Source organism: Phasianus colchicus, unplaced genomic scaffold, assembly GCF_987193195.1.
Source record: "Phasianus colchicus unplaced genomic scaffold, bPhaCol1.hap1.1 HAP1_SCAFFOLD_57, whole genome shotgun sequence".
Classification (NCBI taxonomy): Eukaryota; Metazoa; Chordata; class Aves; order Galliformes; family Phasianidae; genus Phasianus; species Phasianus colchicus.
This window is the reverse complement of record NW_028325234.1, coordinates 40,001-50,000: the sequence shown is the minus strand read 5'-3', so window position 1 is coordinate 50,000 and position 10,000 is coordinate 40,001.

Below are 10,000 nucleotides of genomic sequence, written 5' to 3'. Positions count from 1 at the left end.
CGGGCTGCGGCGGCCCGAAAGCGGGGGGGAAGCCGGCGGACGCCCCCGGCCCCCACGCCCCGGCGGCTCCGGAGCGGGACGCGCCGCGCTGCTCCGGGCTCGCCCGCTCGGGCGGGCGCAGCCCCCCATCTCTCTCTCTCTCTGGCTCCATTTGTCCACGGTTTTCCTCGGTTGCCACCCCGCCGGCTAGCTGCTCGCGGCCGGCACCCGCCGGGCCCCGAACCGAGGCCGGCGCCGGCGCCTCGCTCAACGAACTCGGTACGCCTGCGGCTCGCGGGGCCGCTCGGCTGTCACACGGCTGGATTCGGTCGGGCGAGCCCTTGCTCCGGCACCGAGCGAACGGACGGACGAGCCCGCTCTCGGCCCGGGCGGGCGCCTCACCTCGCCTACGGCGGGAAGCGAACCGGAGAGGAGGCCGCCCGTGCCTGAACACCGGACGCCGCCGCGGCTTCCCCGGGACGGGGAGCGTGGAAGCGCCGGCCCGCCGGGGGCCCTCTCCGACGCGACCCGAATGGCCTCATCGATCGACAAGAAGACGGGTAGGGGGAAGGAAGGAAGGAAGGGAGGAGAAGATGCGAGCCCTTCTCCAGGACGCGGCGGAAAGACCGCGCGCGCACGTGCAGGCGGGTGTGCGTGGGCAACGTCTGCCGAGAGGTGCTCGCCCGTGCCTGAACACCGGCCCGCCCCACGCCACCCCGAGCGAGGCGGGGAGCGGGATAGGACCGGCCCGCCGGGAAGCCTCTCCGACGCGCCCGAGGAGCGCCTCTCGTGTTCGGCCGGGGCTCCCGCGTGCAGGTGAGGATGCGGTGCGGAACGAGAACGAGGCGCCGCCGCCACGACCATCGGGTCCCGCCTTCCACCGTCGCGGCGGGACCCACCGGGGACGCCCCCGGCCCTTCTGCCTTCGAGTGCCGGCTGACCGGACTGTGCCCTTCTCCGCGCTCGCTTTCTCTCTCGCTTTCTCCGCTTCGCGCCAGCGAGCGCTGCAGCCGGCTTCCCCCGTTCGTTCGATTGTTCTCTCTCGCCTTCTCGGGTTCGCCCTGGGCGGCGCGGGAGCCGGCTATTTCACCCGCACAGCTCTCTCTCGCCTTGCCCGGCTTTTTTTCGCCGCTCGCCCGGGAGACCGCCTTAACCCACCACCGAACGGCGGGACGGGGCGCGACGGACAAACCGAAGCGACCGGATCGACCACACGAACCGACGCCCCAGAGAGCCGCCGCCACCGCCGACCGCCGCCGAAACCCGTCTGGCCGGCCGGTCAACCCAGCTCGCGAGCGCCCGCTCACCACCGATCTCCGGAGCAGAGTCCGCACTCTCTCCTACCGACGAAAAGTAAAGGCATCCGAAAAGAAAGCTCCACGGACGACGACGCCGACTACCGGCAAAGGCTCCGACAGCAGCCGACCTTTACCTCGACATAACTGGAGGCAGAGAATTAGAGCGACGCCTCTGGCCGCACCGTAGCAGCAGCGCCCCCCCCACACACAAAAGACGCGAACAGCCGCCGGAGCCGGGTAGACGTGGCCGCCGCTGCCGGAACGGCGCCGCAGCGACCCCTGGGCGGATGCGCCGCGCCTGGCAGCCGGGCGGAGCCGGGTAGACGTGGCCGCCGCTGCCGGAACGGCGCCGCAGCGACCCCTGGGCGGATGCGCCGCGCCTGGCAGCCGGGCGGAGCCGGGTAGACGTGGCCGCCGCTGCCGGAACGGCGCCGCAGCGACCCCAGGCCGGTTGAGCCGCGCCATGCAGCCGCGCGGAGCCGGGTAGACTTGTCCGCCGATGCCGGAACTGCGCCCCAGCGACCCCAGGACGGCTGCAGTCGCGAAATGCAGCTTCGCGGAGCCGGGTAGACGTGGCCGCCGCTGCCGGGACGGCTCCGCAGCGACGCCGGGCCCGCTGCGCCGCACAAGGCAGCCGCGCGGAGTCGGGCTGACGTGGACGCGGATGCCGGGCCGGCGCCGCAGCGACCCCAGGCCGTCTGCGGGAGGCCAGGCAGCCTCCCGGAGCCGGGTAGACGTGGCCGCCGCTGCCGGGACGGCTCCGTAGCGACCTCTGGCCCGCTGCGGGAGACCAGGCAACCGCGCGGAGCCGGGTAGACGTGGCCGCCGCAGCCGGAACGGCGCCGCAGCGACCCCTGGGCGGCTGCGCCGCGCCAGGCAGCCGCGCGGAGCCGGGTAGACGTGGCCGCCTCTGCCGGGCCGGCGCCGCAGCGACCCCAGGCCGGCCACGCCTCGCCATGCAGCCTCGCGGAGCCGGGTAGACGTGGCCACCGCTGCCGGGGCGGCGCCGCAGCGACCCCTGGGCGGCTGCGCCGCGCCAGGCAGCCGCGCGGAGCCGGGTAGACGTGGCCGCCGATGCCGGAACGGCGCCGCAGCGACCCCAGGCCGGCTACGCCGCGCCATGCAGCCTCGCGGAGCCGGGTAGACGTGGCCGCCGCTGCCGGGCCGGCGCCGCAGCGACCCCAGGCCGTTTGAGCCGCGCCATGCAGCCGCGCGGAGCCGGGTTAGACTCGTCCGCCGATGCCGGAACTGCGCCGCAGCGACCCCAGGACGGCTGCAGTCGCGCAATGAAGCTTCGCGGAGCCGGGTAGACGTGGCCGCAGCTGCCGGGACGGCTCCGCGGCGAAGCCGGGCCGGCTGCGCCGCTCCAGGCAGCCGCGCGGAGCCGGGCTGACGTGGCCGCGGCTACCGGGCCGCCGCTGCGACCCCAGTCGTCTGCGGGAGGCCAGGCAGCCTCCCGGAGCCGGGTAGACGTGGCCGCCGCTGCCGGAACGGCGCCGCAGCGACCCCATGCCGGCTACGCCTCGCCATGCAGCCTCGCGGAGCCGGGTAGATGTGGCCGCCGCTGCCGGGCCGGCGCCGCAGCGACCCCTGGGCGGCTGCGCCGCGCCAGGCAGCAGTGCGGAGCCGGGTAGACGTGGCCGCCGATGCCGGAACGGCGCCGCAGCGACCCCAGGCCGGCTACGCCTCGCCATGCAGCCTCGCGGAGCCGGGTAGACGTGGCCGCCGCTGCCGGGCCGGCTCCGCAGCGACCTCTTCCCGCTGCGGGAGACCAAGGAAACCGCGCGGAGCCGGGTAGACGTGGCCGCCGCTGCCGAAAAGGCGCCGCAGCGACACCAGGCTGGTTGAGCCGCGCCAGGCAGCCGCGCGGAGCCGGGTAGACGTGGCCGCTGCTGCCGGAACGGCGCCGCAGCGACCCCAGGCCGGCTACGCCGCGCCGTGCAGCCGCGCGGAGCCGGGTAGACGTGGCCGCCGCTGCCGGGCCGGCGCCGCAGCGACCCCAGGCCGGTTGAGCCGCGCCAGGCAGCCGCGCGGAGCCGGGTAGACTCGTCCGCCGATGCCGTAACGGCGCCGCAGCGACCCCAGGACGGCTGCAGTCGCGCCATGCAGCTTCGCGGAGTCGGGCTGACGTGGCCGCCGCCGCCGGGCCGCCGCCGCAGCGACCCCAGGCCGTCTGCGGGAGACCAGGCAACCGCGCGGAGCCGGGTAGACGTGGCCGCCGCTGCCGGAACGGCGCCGCAGCGACCCCAGGCCGGTTGAGCCGCGCCGTACAGCTTCGCGGAGCCGGGTAGACGTGGCCGCCGCAGCCGGGGCGGCGCCGCAGCGACCCCAGGCCGGCTACGCCGCGCCATGCAGCCTCGCGGAGCCGGGTAGACGTGGCCGCCGCTGCCGGGGCGGCTCCGAGGAGAAGCCGGGCCGGCTGCGACGCTCCACGCAGCCGCGCGGAGCCGGGCTGACGTGGCCGCGGCTACCGGGCCGCCGCTGCGACCCCAGGCCGTCTGCGGGAGGCCAGGCAGCCTCCCGGAGCCGGGTAGACGTGGCCGCCGCTGCCGGGCCGGCGCCGCAGCGACCACTGGGCGGCTGCGCCGCGCCAGGCATCCGCGCGGAGCCGGGTAGACGTGGCCGCCGATGCCGGAACGGCGCCGCAGCGACCCCAGGCCGGCTACGCCTCGCCATGCAGCCTCGCGGAGCCGGGCAGACGTGGCCGCCGCTGCCGGGCCGGCGCCGCAGCGACCCCTGGGCGGCTGCGCCGCGCCAGGCAGCCGCGCGGAGCCGGGTAGACGTGGCCGCCGATGCCGGAACGGCGCCGCAGCGACCCCAGGCCGGCTACGCCGCGCCATGCAGCCTCGCGGAGCCGGGTTAGACTCGTCCGCCGATGCCGGGACTGCGCCGCAGCGACCCCAGGACGGCTGCAGTCGCGCAATGAAGCTTCGCGGAGCCGGGTAGACGTGGCCGCCGCTGCCGGGACGGCTCCGTAGCGACCTCTGGCCCGCTGCGGGAGACCAGGCAACCGCGCGGAGCCGGGTAGACGTGGCCGCCGCAGCCGGGACGGCGCCGCAGCGACCCCTGGGCGGCTGCGCCGCGCCAGGCAGCCGCGCGGAGCCGGGTAGACGTGGCCGCCTCTGCCGGGCCGGCGCCGCAGCGACCCCAGGCCGGCCACGCCTCGCCATGCAGCCTCGCGGAGCCGGGTAGACGTGGCCGCCGCTGCCGGGCCGGCGCCGCAGCGACCCCAGGCCGGTTGAGCCGCGCCAGGCAGCCGCGCGGAGCCGGGTAGACTCGTCCGCCGATGCCGGGCCGGCGCCGCAGCGACCCCAGGCCGTCTGCGGGAGACCAGGCAACCGCGCGGAGCCGGGTAGACGTGGCCGCAGCTCCCGGAACGGCGCCGCAGCGACCCCAGGCCGGTTGAGCCGCGCCATGCAGCTTCGCGGAGCCGGGTAGACGTGGCCGCCGCCGCCGGGCCGGCGCCGCAGCGACCCCAGGCCGGTTGAGCCGCGCCAGGCAGCCGCGCGGAGCCGGGTAGACGTGGCCGCCGCTGCCGGGCCGGCGCCGCAGCGACCCCAGGCCGGTTGAGCCGCGCCATGCAGCCTCGCGGAGCCGGGTAGACGTGGCCGCCGATGCCGGAACGGCGCCGCAGCGACCCCAGGCCGGCTACGCCGCGCCATGCAGCTTCGCGGAGCCGGGTAGACGTGGCCGCGGCTGCCGGGCCGCCGCCGCAGCGACCCCAGGCCGGTTGAGCCGCGCCATGCAGCCGCGCGGAGCCGGGTAGACTTGTCCGCCGATGCCGGAACTGCGCCCCAGCGACCCCAGGACGGCTGCAGTCGCGAAATGCAGCTTCGCGGAGCCGGGTAGACGTGGCCGCCGCTGCCGGGACGGCTCCGCAGCGACGCCGGGCCCGCTGCGCCGCACAAGGAAGCCGCGCGGAGTCGGGCTGACGTGGCCGCGGCTGCTGGGCCGGCGCCGCAGCGACCCCAGGCCGTCTGCGGGAGGCCAGGCAGCCTCCCGGAGCCGGGTAGACGTGGCCGCCGCTGCCGGGACGGCTCCGTAGCGACCTCTGGCCCGCTGCGGGAGACCAGGCAACCGCGCGGAGCCGGGTAGACGTGGCCGCCGCAGCCGGGACGGCGCCGCAGCGACCCCTGGGCGGCTGCGCCGCGCCAGGCAGCCGCGCGGAGCCGGGTAGACGTGGCCGCCTCTGCCGGGCCGGCGCCGCAGCGACCCCAGGCCGGCCACGCCTCGCCATGCAGCCTCGCGGAGCCGGGTAGACGTGGCCACCGCTGCCGGCCCGGCGCCTCAGCGACCCCTGGGCGGCCGCGCCGGGCCAGGCAGCCGCGCGGAGCCGGCTAGACGTGGCCGCCGCAGCCGGGCCGGCGCCGCAGCGACCCCTGGGCGGCTGCGCCGCGCCAGGCAGCCGCGCGGAGCCGGGTAGACGTGGCCGCCGATGCCGGAACGGCGCCGCAGCGACCCCAGGCCGGCCACGCCTCGCCATGCAGCCTCGCGGAGCCGGGTAGACGTGGCCGCCGCTGCCGGGACGGCGCCGCAGCGACCCCTGGGCGGCTGCAGCCGCGCCATGCAGCCTCGCGGAGCCGGGTAGACGTGGCCGCCGCTGCAGGAACGGCGCCGCAGCGACCCCAGGCCGGCTACGCCTCGCCATGCAGCCTCGCGGAGCCGGGTAGACGTGGCCGCCGCGGCCGGGCCGGCTCCGCAGCGACCTCTGGCCCGCTGCGGGAGACCAGGCAACCGCGCGGAGCCGGGCTGACGTGGCCGCCGCTGCCTGGCCGGCGCCGCAGCGACCTCCGGCCGTCCGTTTTTGCCGACCTCTCCTTGCCGCTGCGGACCGGCGGAGCCGCGCCGAGCCGTATAGACCGCGCGCAGTCCGGCCGCCGCCGCGGCAGCGACCGGGTTGTTCGGCGCTCGCCTGGGCCTTGCCGTCTTTCCGTCGTACCCGAGCCGCCGCCGCCGCCGCCGCCGCCTCCGCCTCGGTTCGACCGAGTCGGTCGCTCCCGGGCCGGCCCGTTCCTGGCGTACTCGGGCTCCGCGTGTCGGCGGCTGGCGCGGCCGGCCGCCCCCGCTCTGAGGGGCGTCCGGCCGCGTTCGGCGCGGTTCGGTGCGGGGTCCGCATTGCGGCCGCCGCGGCTCGGGGTCCGGCGGAGGCCCCTTCTCGTTCGTCTCGCGTGCGTTTGTTTGTCTGTCCGTTCGTTTGTTTATTTTACCGGCGCGTGTTTGCGTGCGCGTTCGCTCGTTTGACACTTTTCGTTTGATTCCCTTTTCGCTCGGTGGCCCGGTAGCTCTTCGCGCCGGGTGTTCGGAGTCGGGTATTTCTAACCCGATCCGCCCGCGGCTTGCGGGGTGGGGGTGGTGATGGTGTGTGTTTGTGTTTTGGGCGGGGAGGGCGCTTTTCCCGCTCGCCGCTATGTCCCCCGCTTCCTCCCCCCACTCCCCACCCCCGCCCCCCCCGCCCCACTCCCCCTCTGCGGAAGCGCGCAGGCGCCGGCGGGTCCCCGCCCGCGCGTAGCGGGGCGGGCGGGAAACGTCCGGCGGGCTCGCGACGGGATCGGCCGCTCGTGTCAGCGCGGGGAGGAAAAGAAATGGCGGGAAGACGGCGGCAGAGGTAGGCCGGCGGGGAACGGCCTCGTCCGTCCCGGGGGTGGGTGTGTGCGTTCGTCTGGGATTCGTTCCTTCGACTCATCCGGACGCCGGGCTCGCCCTGAGCCCCTCTCCCGGGCGGCGGGCGTGCCCGTTCCCTCACCCACCCACCCCGGCCCGGCCACCCCCCCCCCCCCCCCTTTCCCCCCAGAGAAAAAAAAGAAAAAATAGAAAGAAACGGAAAGAAAGCGCGTGGCGGGCTGGGGGTGGGTCCTCGGCCGGTTTCGGGGGGGGGGGGGGGGGGGGGGCGGGAGTTTGCGGGGACCGGTCGAAGCCATCGGGCCTGGCCCGCCGGAGGGAAGCGAGAGAGAAAAATTAAAAAAAAAAAAAAAAAGGAGGGTGGCGGGGGGGGGGGGGGGGGGAACCGAGGAGGGGGAGGGGGAGGAGGAGGGCGGAGTGGGAGGTGGTGGTGGTGGTGGGTAGGGGGGTGTGGGGGGGTGCGGGTGAGGTAGGGAGCTTAAAAAAGTAAAAAATGAAATTAAAAAGAAAAAAAAAAAGGAGGCGGGAACGGCGAACAAACCCGGTCCGATCGGGCAGGGTGGGAGTCGGGTGGGTGGAGGGGGACGGGCACGGGCAGCGGCAAAAGAAAGGAAAGGCGGGAAGAAGAAATAACGGAAAACCCAAATCCCGCAGCTCTCTCGGCCAACGTCCCCCAAGAAGAAGGAAGGAAGGAACGGACGACCACCGAGCAAACGAGCGCTCGCACGGACGTCGGATGGACGTCTTCGAGAAGAAAGTAAGAGGGGCCGGGGGGCCGGGGGAGGGGACTAGGGTGGGAAAGAAAAGAGAGAAAGAAAGAAAGAGGTGGGGGGGGGGGGGGGGGAGGGGGGGGGCGGGAGAAAGAGAGAAAGAGAGAGAGAAAGAAGAATACGTCTACAGGTGCTGCAGAAAAGCGGGCCAGTCGGGCGGGGCACGTCCGGGAGAGGGCGGGTTAGGGCTAGGGTTAGGGTAGGCGGGCGAGGTTAGGGTAAGGGTCAGGTTTAGGCTTTGCGCGCTGGGAAGTTCAGGTGGCCGGCCGCGAGATCTACCCGTAAGCCCGTCGCGACCCCCTTCTTCCCAACGGAAGGGCGCGCCGGGCCGGGCCGGGCCTACTCAAACGCACGCGCGCGGGAGCGGGCGAGCGAGCAAGCGAGCAAGCAAGCAAATGGACGGGGAGACAGGCAGACGGATGGGTAGATAGATAAATATATGAATTAAGTAAAGAAAGAAACGGAAAAAAGTTCAAAAAAAATCAGAAAAACATACAAAAATTAAGAAGCTTCTGAAAAATCGAAAACAGAAAAGCAGGAACACGGAGGGGGAAAAAAAGAAAAGAAAAGAAAAAGAAAAAGAAAAGAAAAAGAAAGAAAGAAAGAAAGAAAGAAAGAAAGAAAGAAAGAAAGAAAGAAAGAAAGAAAGAAAGAAAGAAAAAGGAGGGGGGGGGGGGGGGGCTCAGGCGGGCAGCCGCCAGCACGCACGCAAGCGAAAAGGTACGTAGGAAAATATTTTAATGGAATGAATAAATAAGGAGGAAAATTAAAAAAGAAAAAAAAAAGAACTAAAAAAAAAGTTAGAAAAAGAGAAGCTGAAACGTTTGAAGCTAAACAAGACAACATAAAAACACAGGAAAAAATTAAATTAAAATTAAAAAAAAAAAAATCACGCACGCACGGGCGAGCGAGCGAGTGAGCGAGCGAGCAAGCCAAGCAATAAATAAACAAACAAATGGAAAAATATTGGGGGGGAATCGGAGAAACATCATATATAAATGGAAAAGTTTTAAAAAAGCTGAAAACGGCAGAAGTCTAAACGGAAAGAACCATAGGTAAAGAAAAATCACGTTGAGGCGAGTCCGGGCGGTGGGGGCCGAGGGGTGTTGGGTGGGGGGGGGGGGGGGGACGACGACGGGGCACGGGACGGACGTTAAGAGGAGGGGGGGGGGGGGGGGGGAATGCAGCGGCGGCTGTGGCGGCATACCGCCACCCCGTCACGACCGCCCGCGCCTCGGCGTGGGCCCGCCATCCCGAGCCGGGCCTACAAATAGGAAAACAAAAGATAAAATGAAATGAAAAGATCAGAACAACGAGGAAAGTCAAGGAACATTTAAAAAGGAAAAAAAAAAAACGAAATTAAAAATCGCATCTGCCTGGGAGAGGGAGGGTCAGGGGTCAAGGCTGGGGCCGGGGGCGGGGGGAGGGGGGGGGGTGCGTGTGCAGGGCGGGCGGGGGCAAGGAAGGCCTCAGGCGCCGGCCGCCGGCTCTACCCGCATCCCCGTCGCGACCTCCCGCGCCTCGCGAGGGCCTGCCGGGCCGGGCCGGGCCGGGCCTACGCACGCACGCGAGAGAGAGAGAGAGAGAGAGAGAGCCGACAAATCAATAAACAGAGAAATAAACAACTAGACAGAGGTTCAAAAAGCATTGGGAAAACGTACGCCCGCAAGCGAGGAAGCAAACAAACGAGCGAGCGAGCGAGCAAGCAGACAGGTACGTAGAAAAATATTTTTGATATTTTGAACGATGAGATGGGAAAGCTAAAAGAAATAAACATAAAAAAAGATTTCAAAAAATAGAAAAACAGAAGCTGAAACGTTCGAAGTTAAACGAGACGGAACAGAAGATAGAAAAGAAAGAAAGAAAACATAAAAACAAAGGAAAAAAATAAAAATGAAAAACGCAGCAAAAAAAAAGTAAAAATCACGCGCGCACGCTCGCTCGCACGCACGCACGTACGCACACGCGAGCCCACCAATAAATAAAGAAATGGAAAAATTAAAAAAAAATAAAAATAAAAATAAAAAAACTGGAAAACCATACGTAAATGGAGAAGTTTGTAAAAAGCTGAACAAAGCAAAAAAAAAAAGGTAGGTAAAGATAAATCGTGCGAGGCGAGTCCGGGGCGGGGGGTGGGGGGGGGAGAGGGGGAGGGGGGGGAGGGGGGGCGAGGGGGTACGAGGGTTAAGCTCGGGGTGGGGCGCAGGGGCTGGGGGGGTGGGGCGGGAGGAGGAGGAGGAGGAGGAGGAGGAGGAGGAGGGGGAGGCGGCTGTGCCGGCATACCGCGACCCCCTCACGAGCACCCGCGCCTCGGCGTGGGCCCGCCATCCCAAG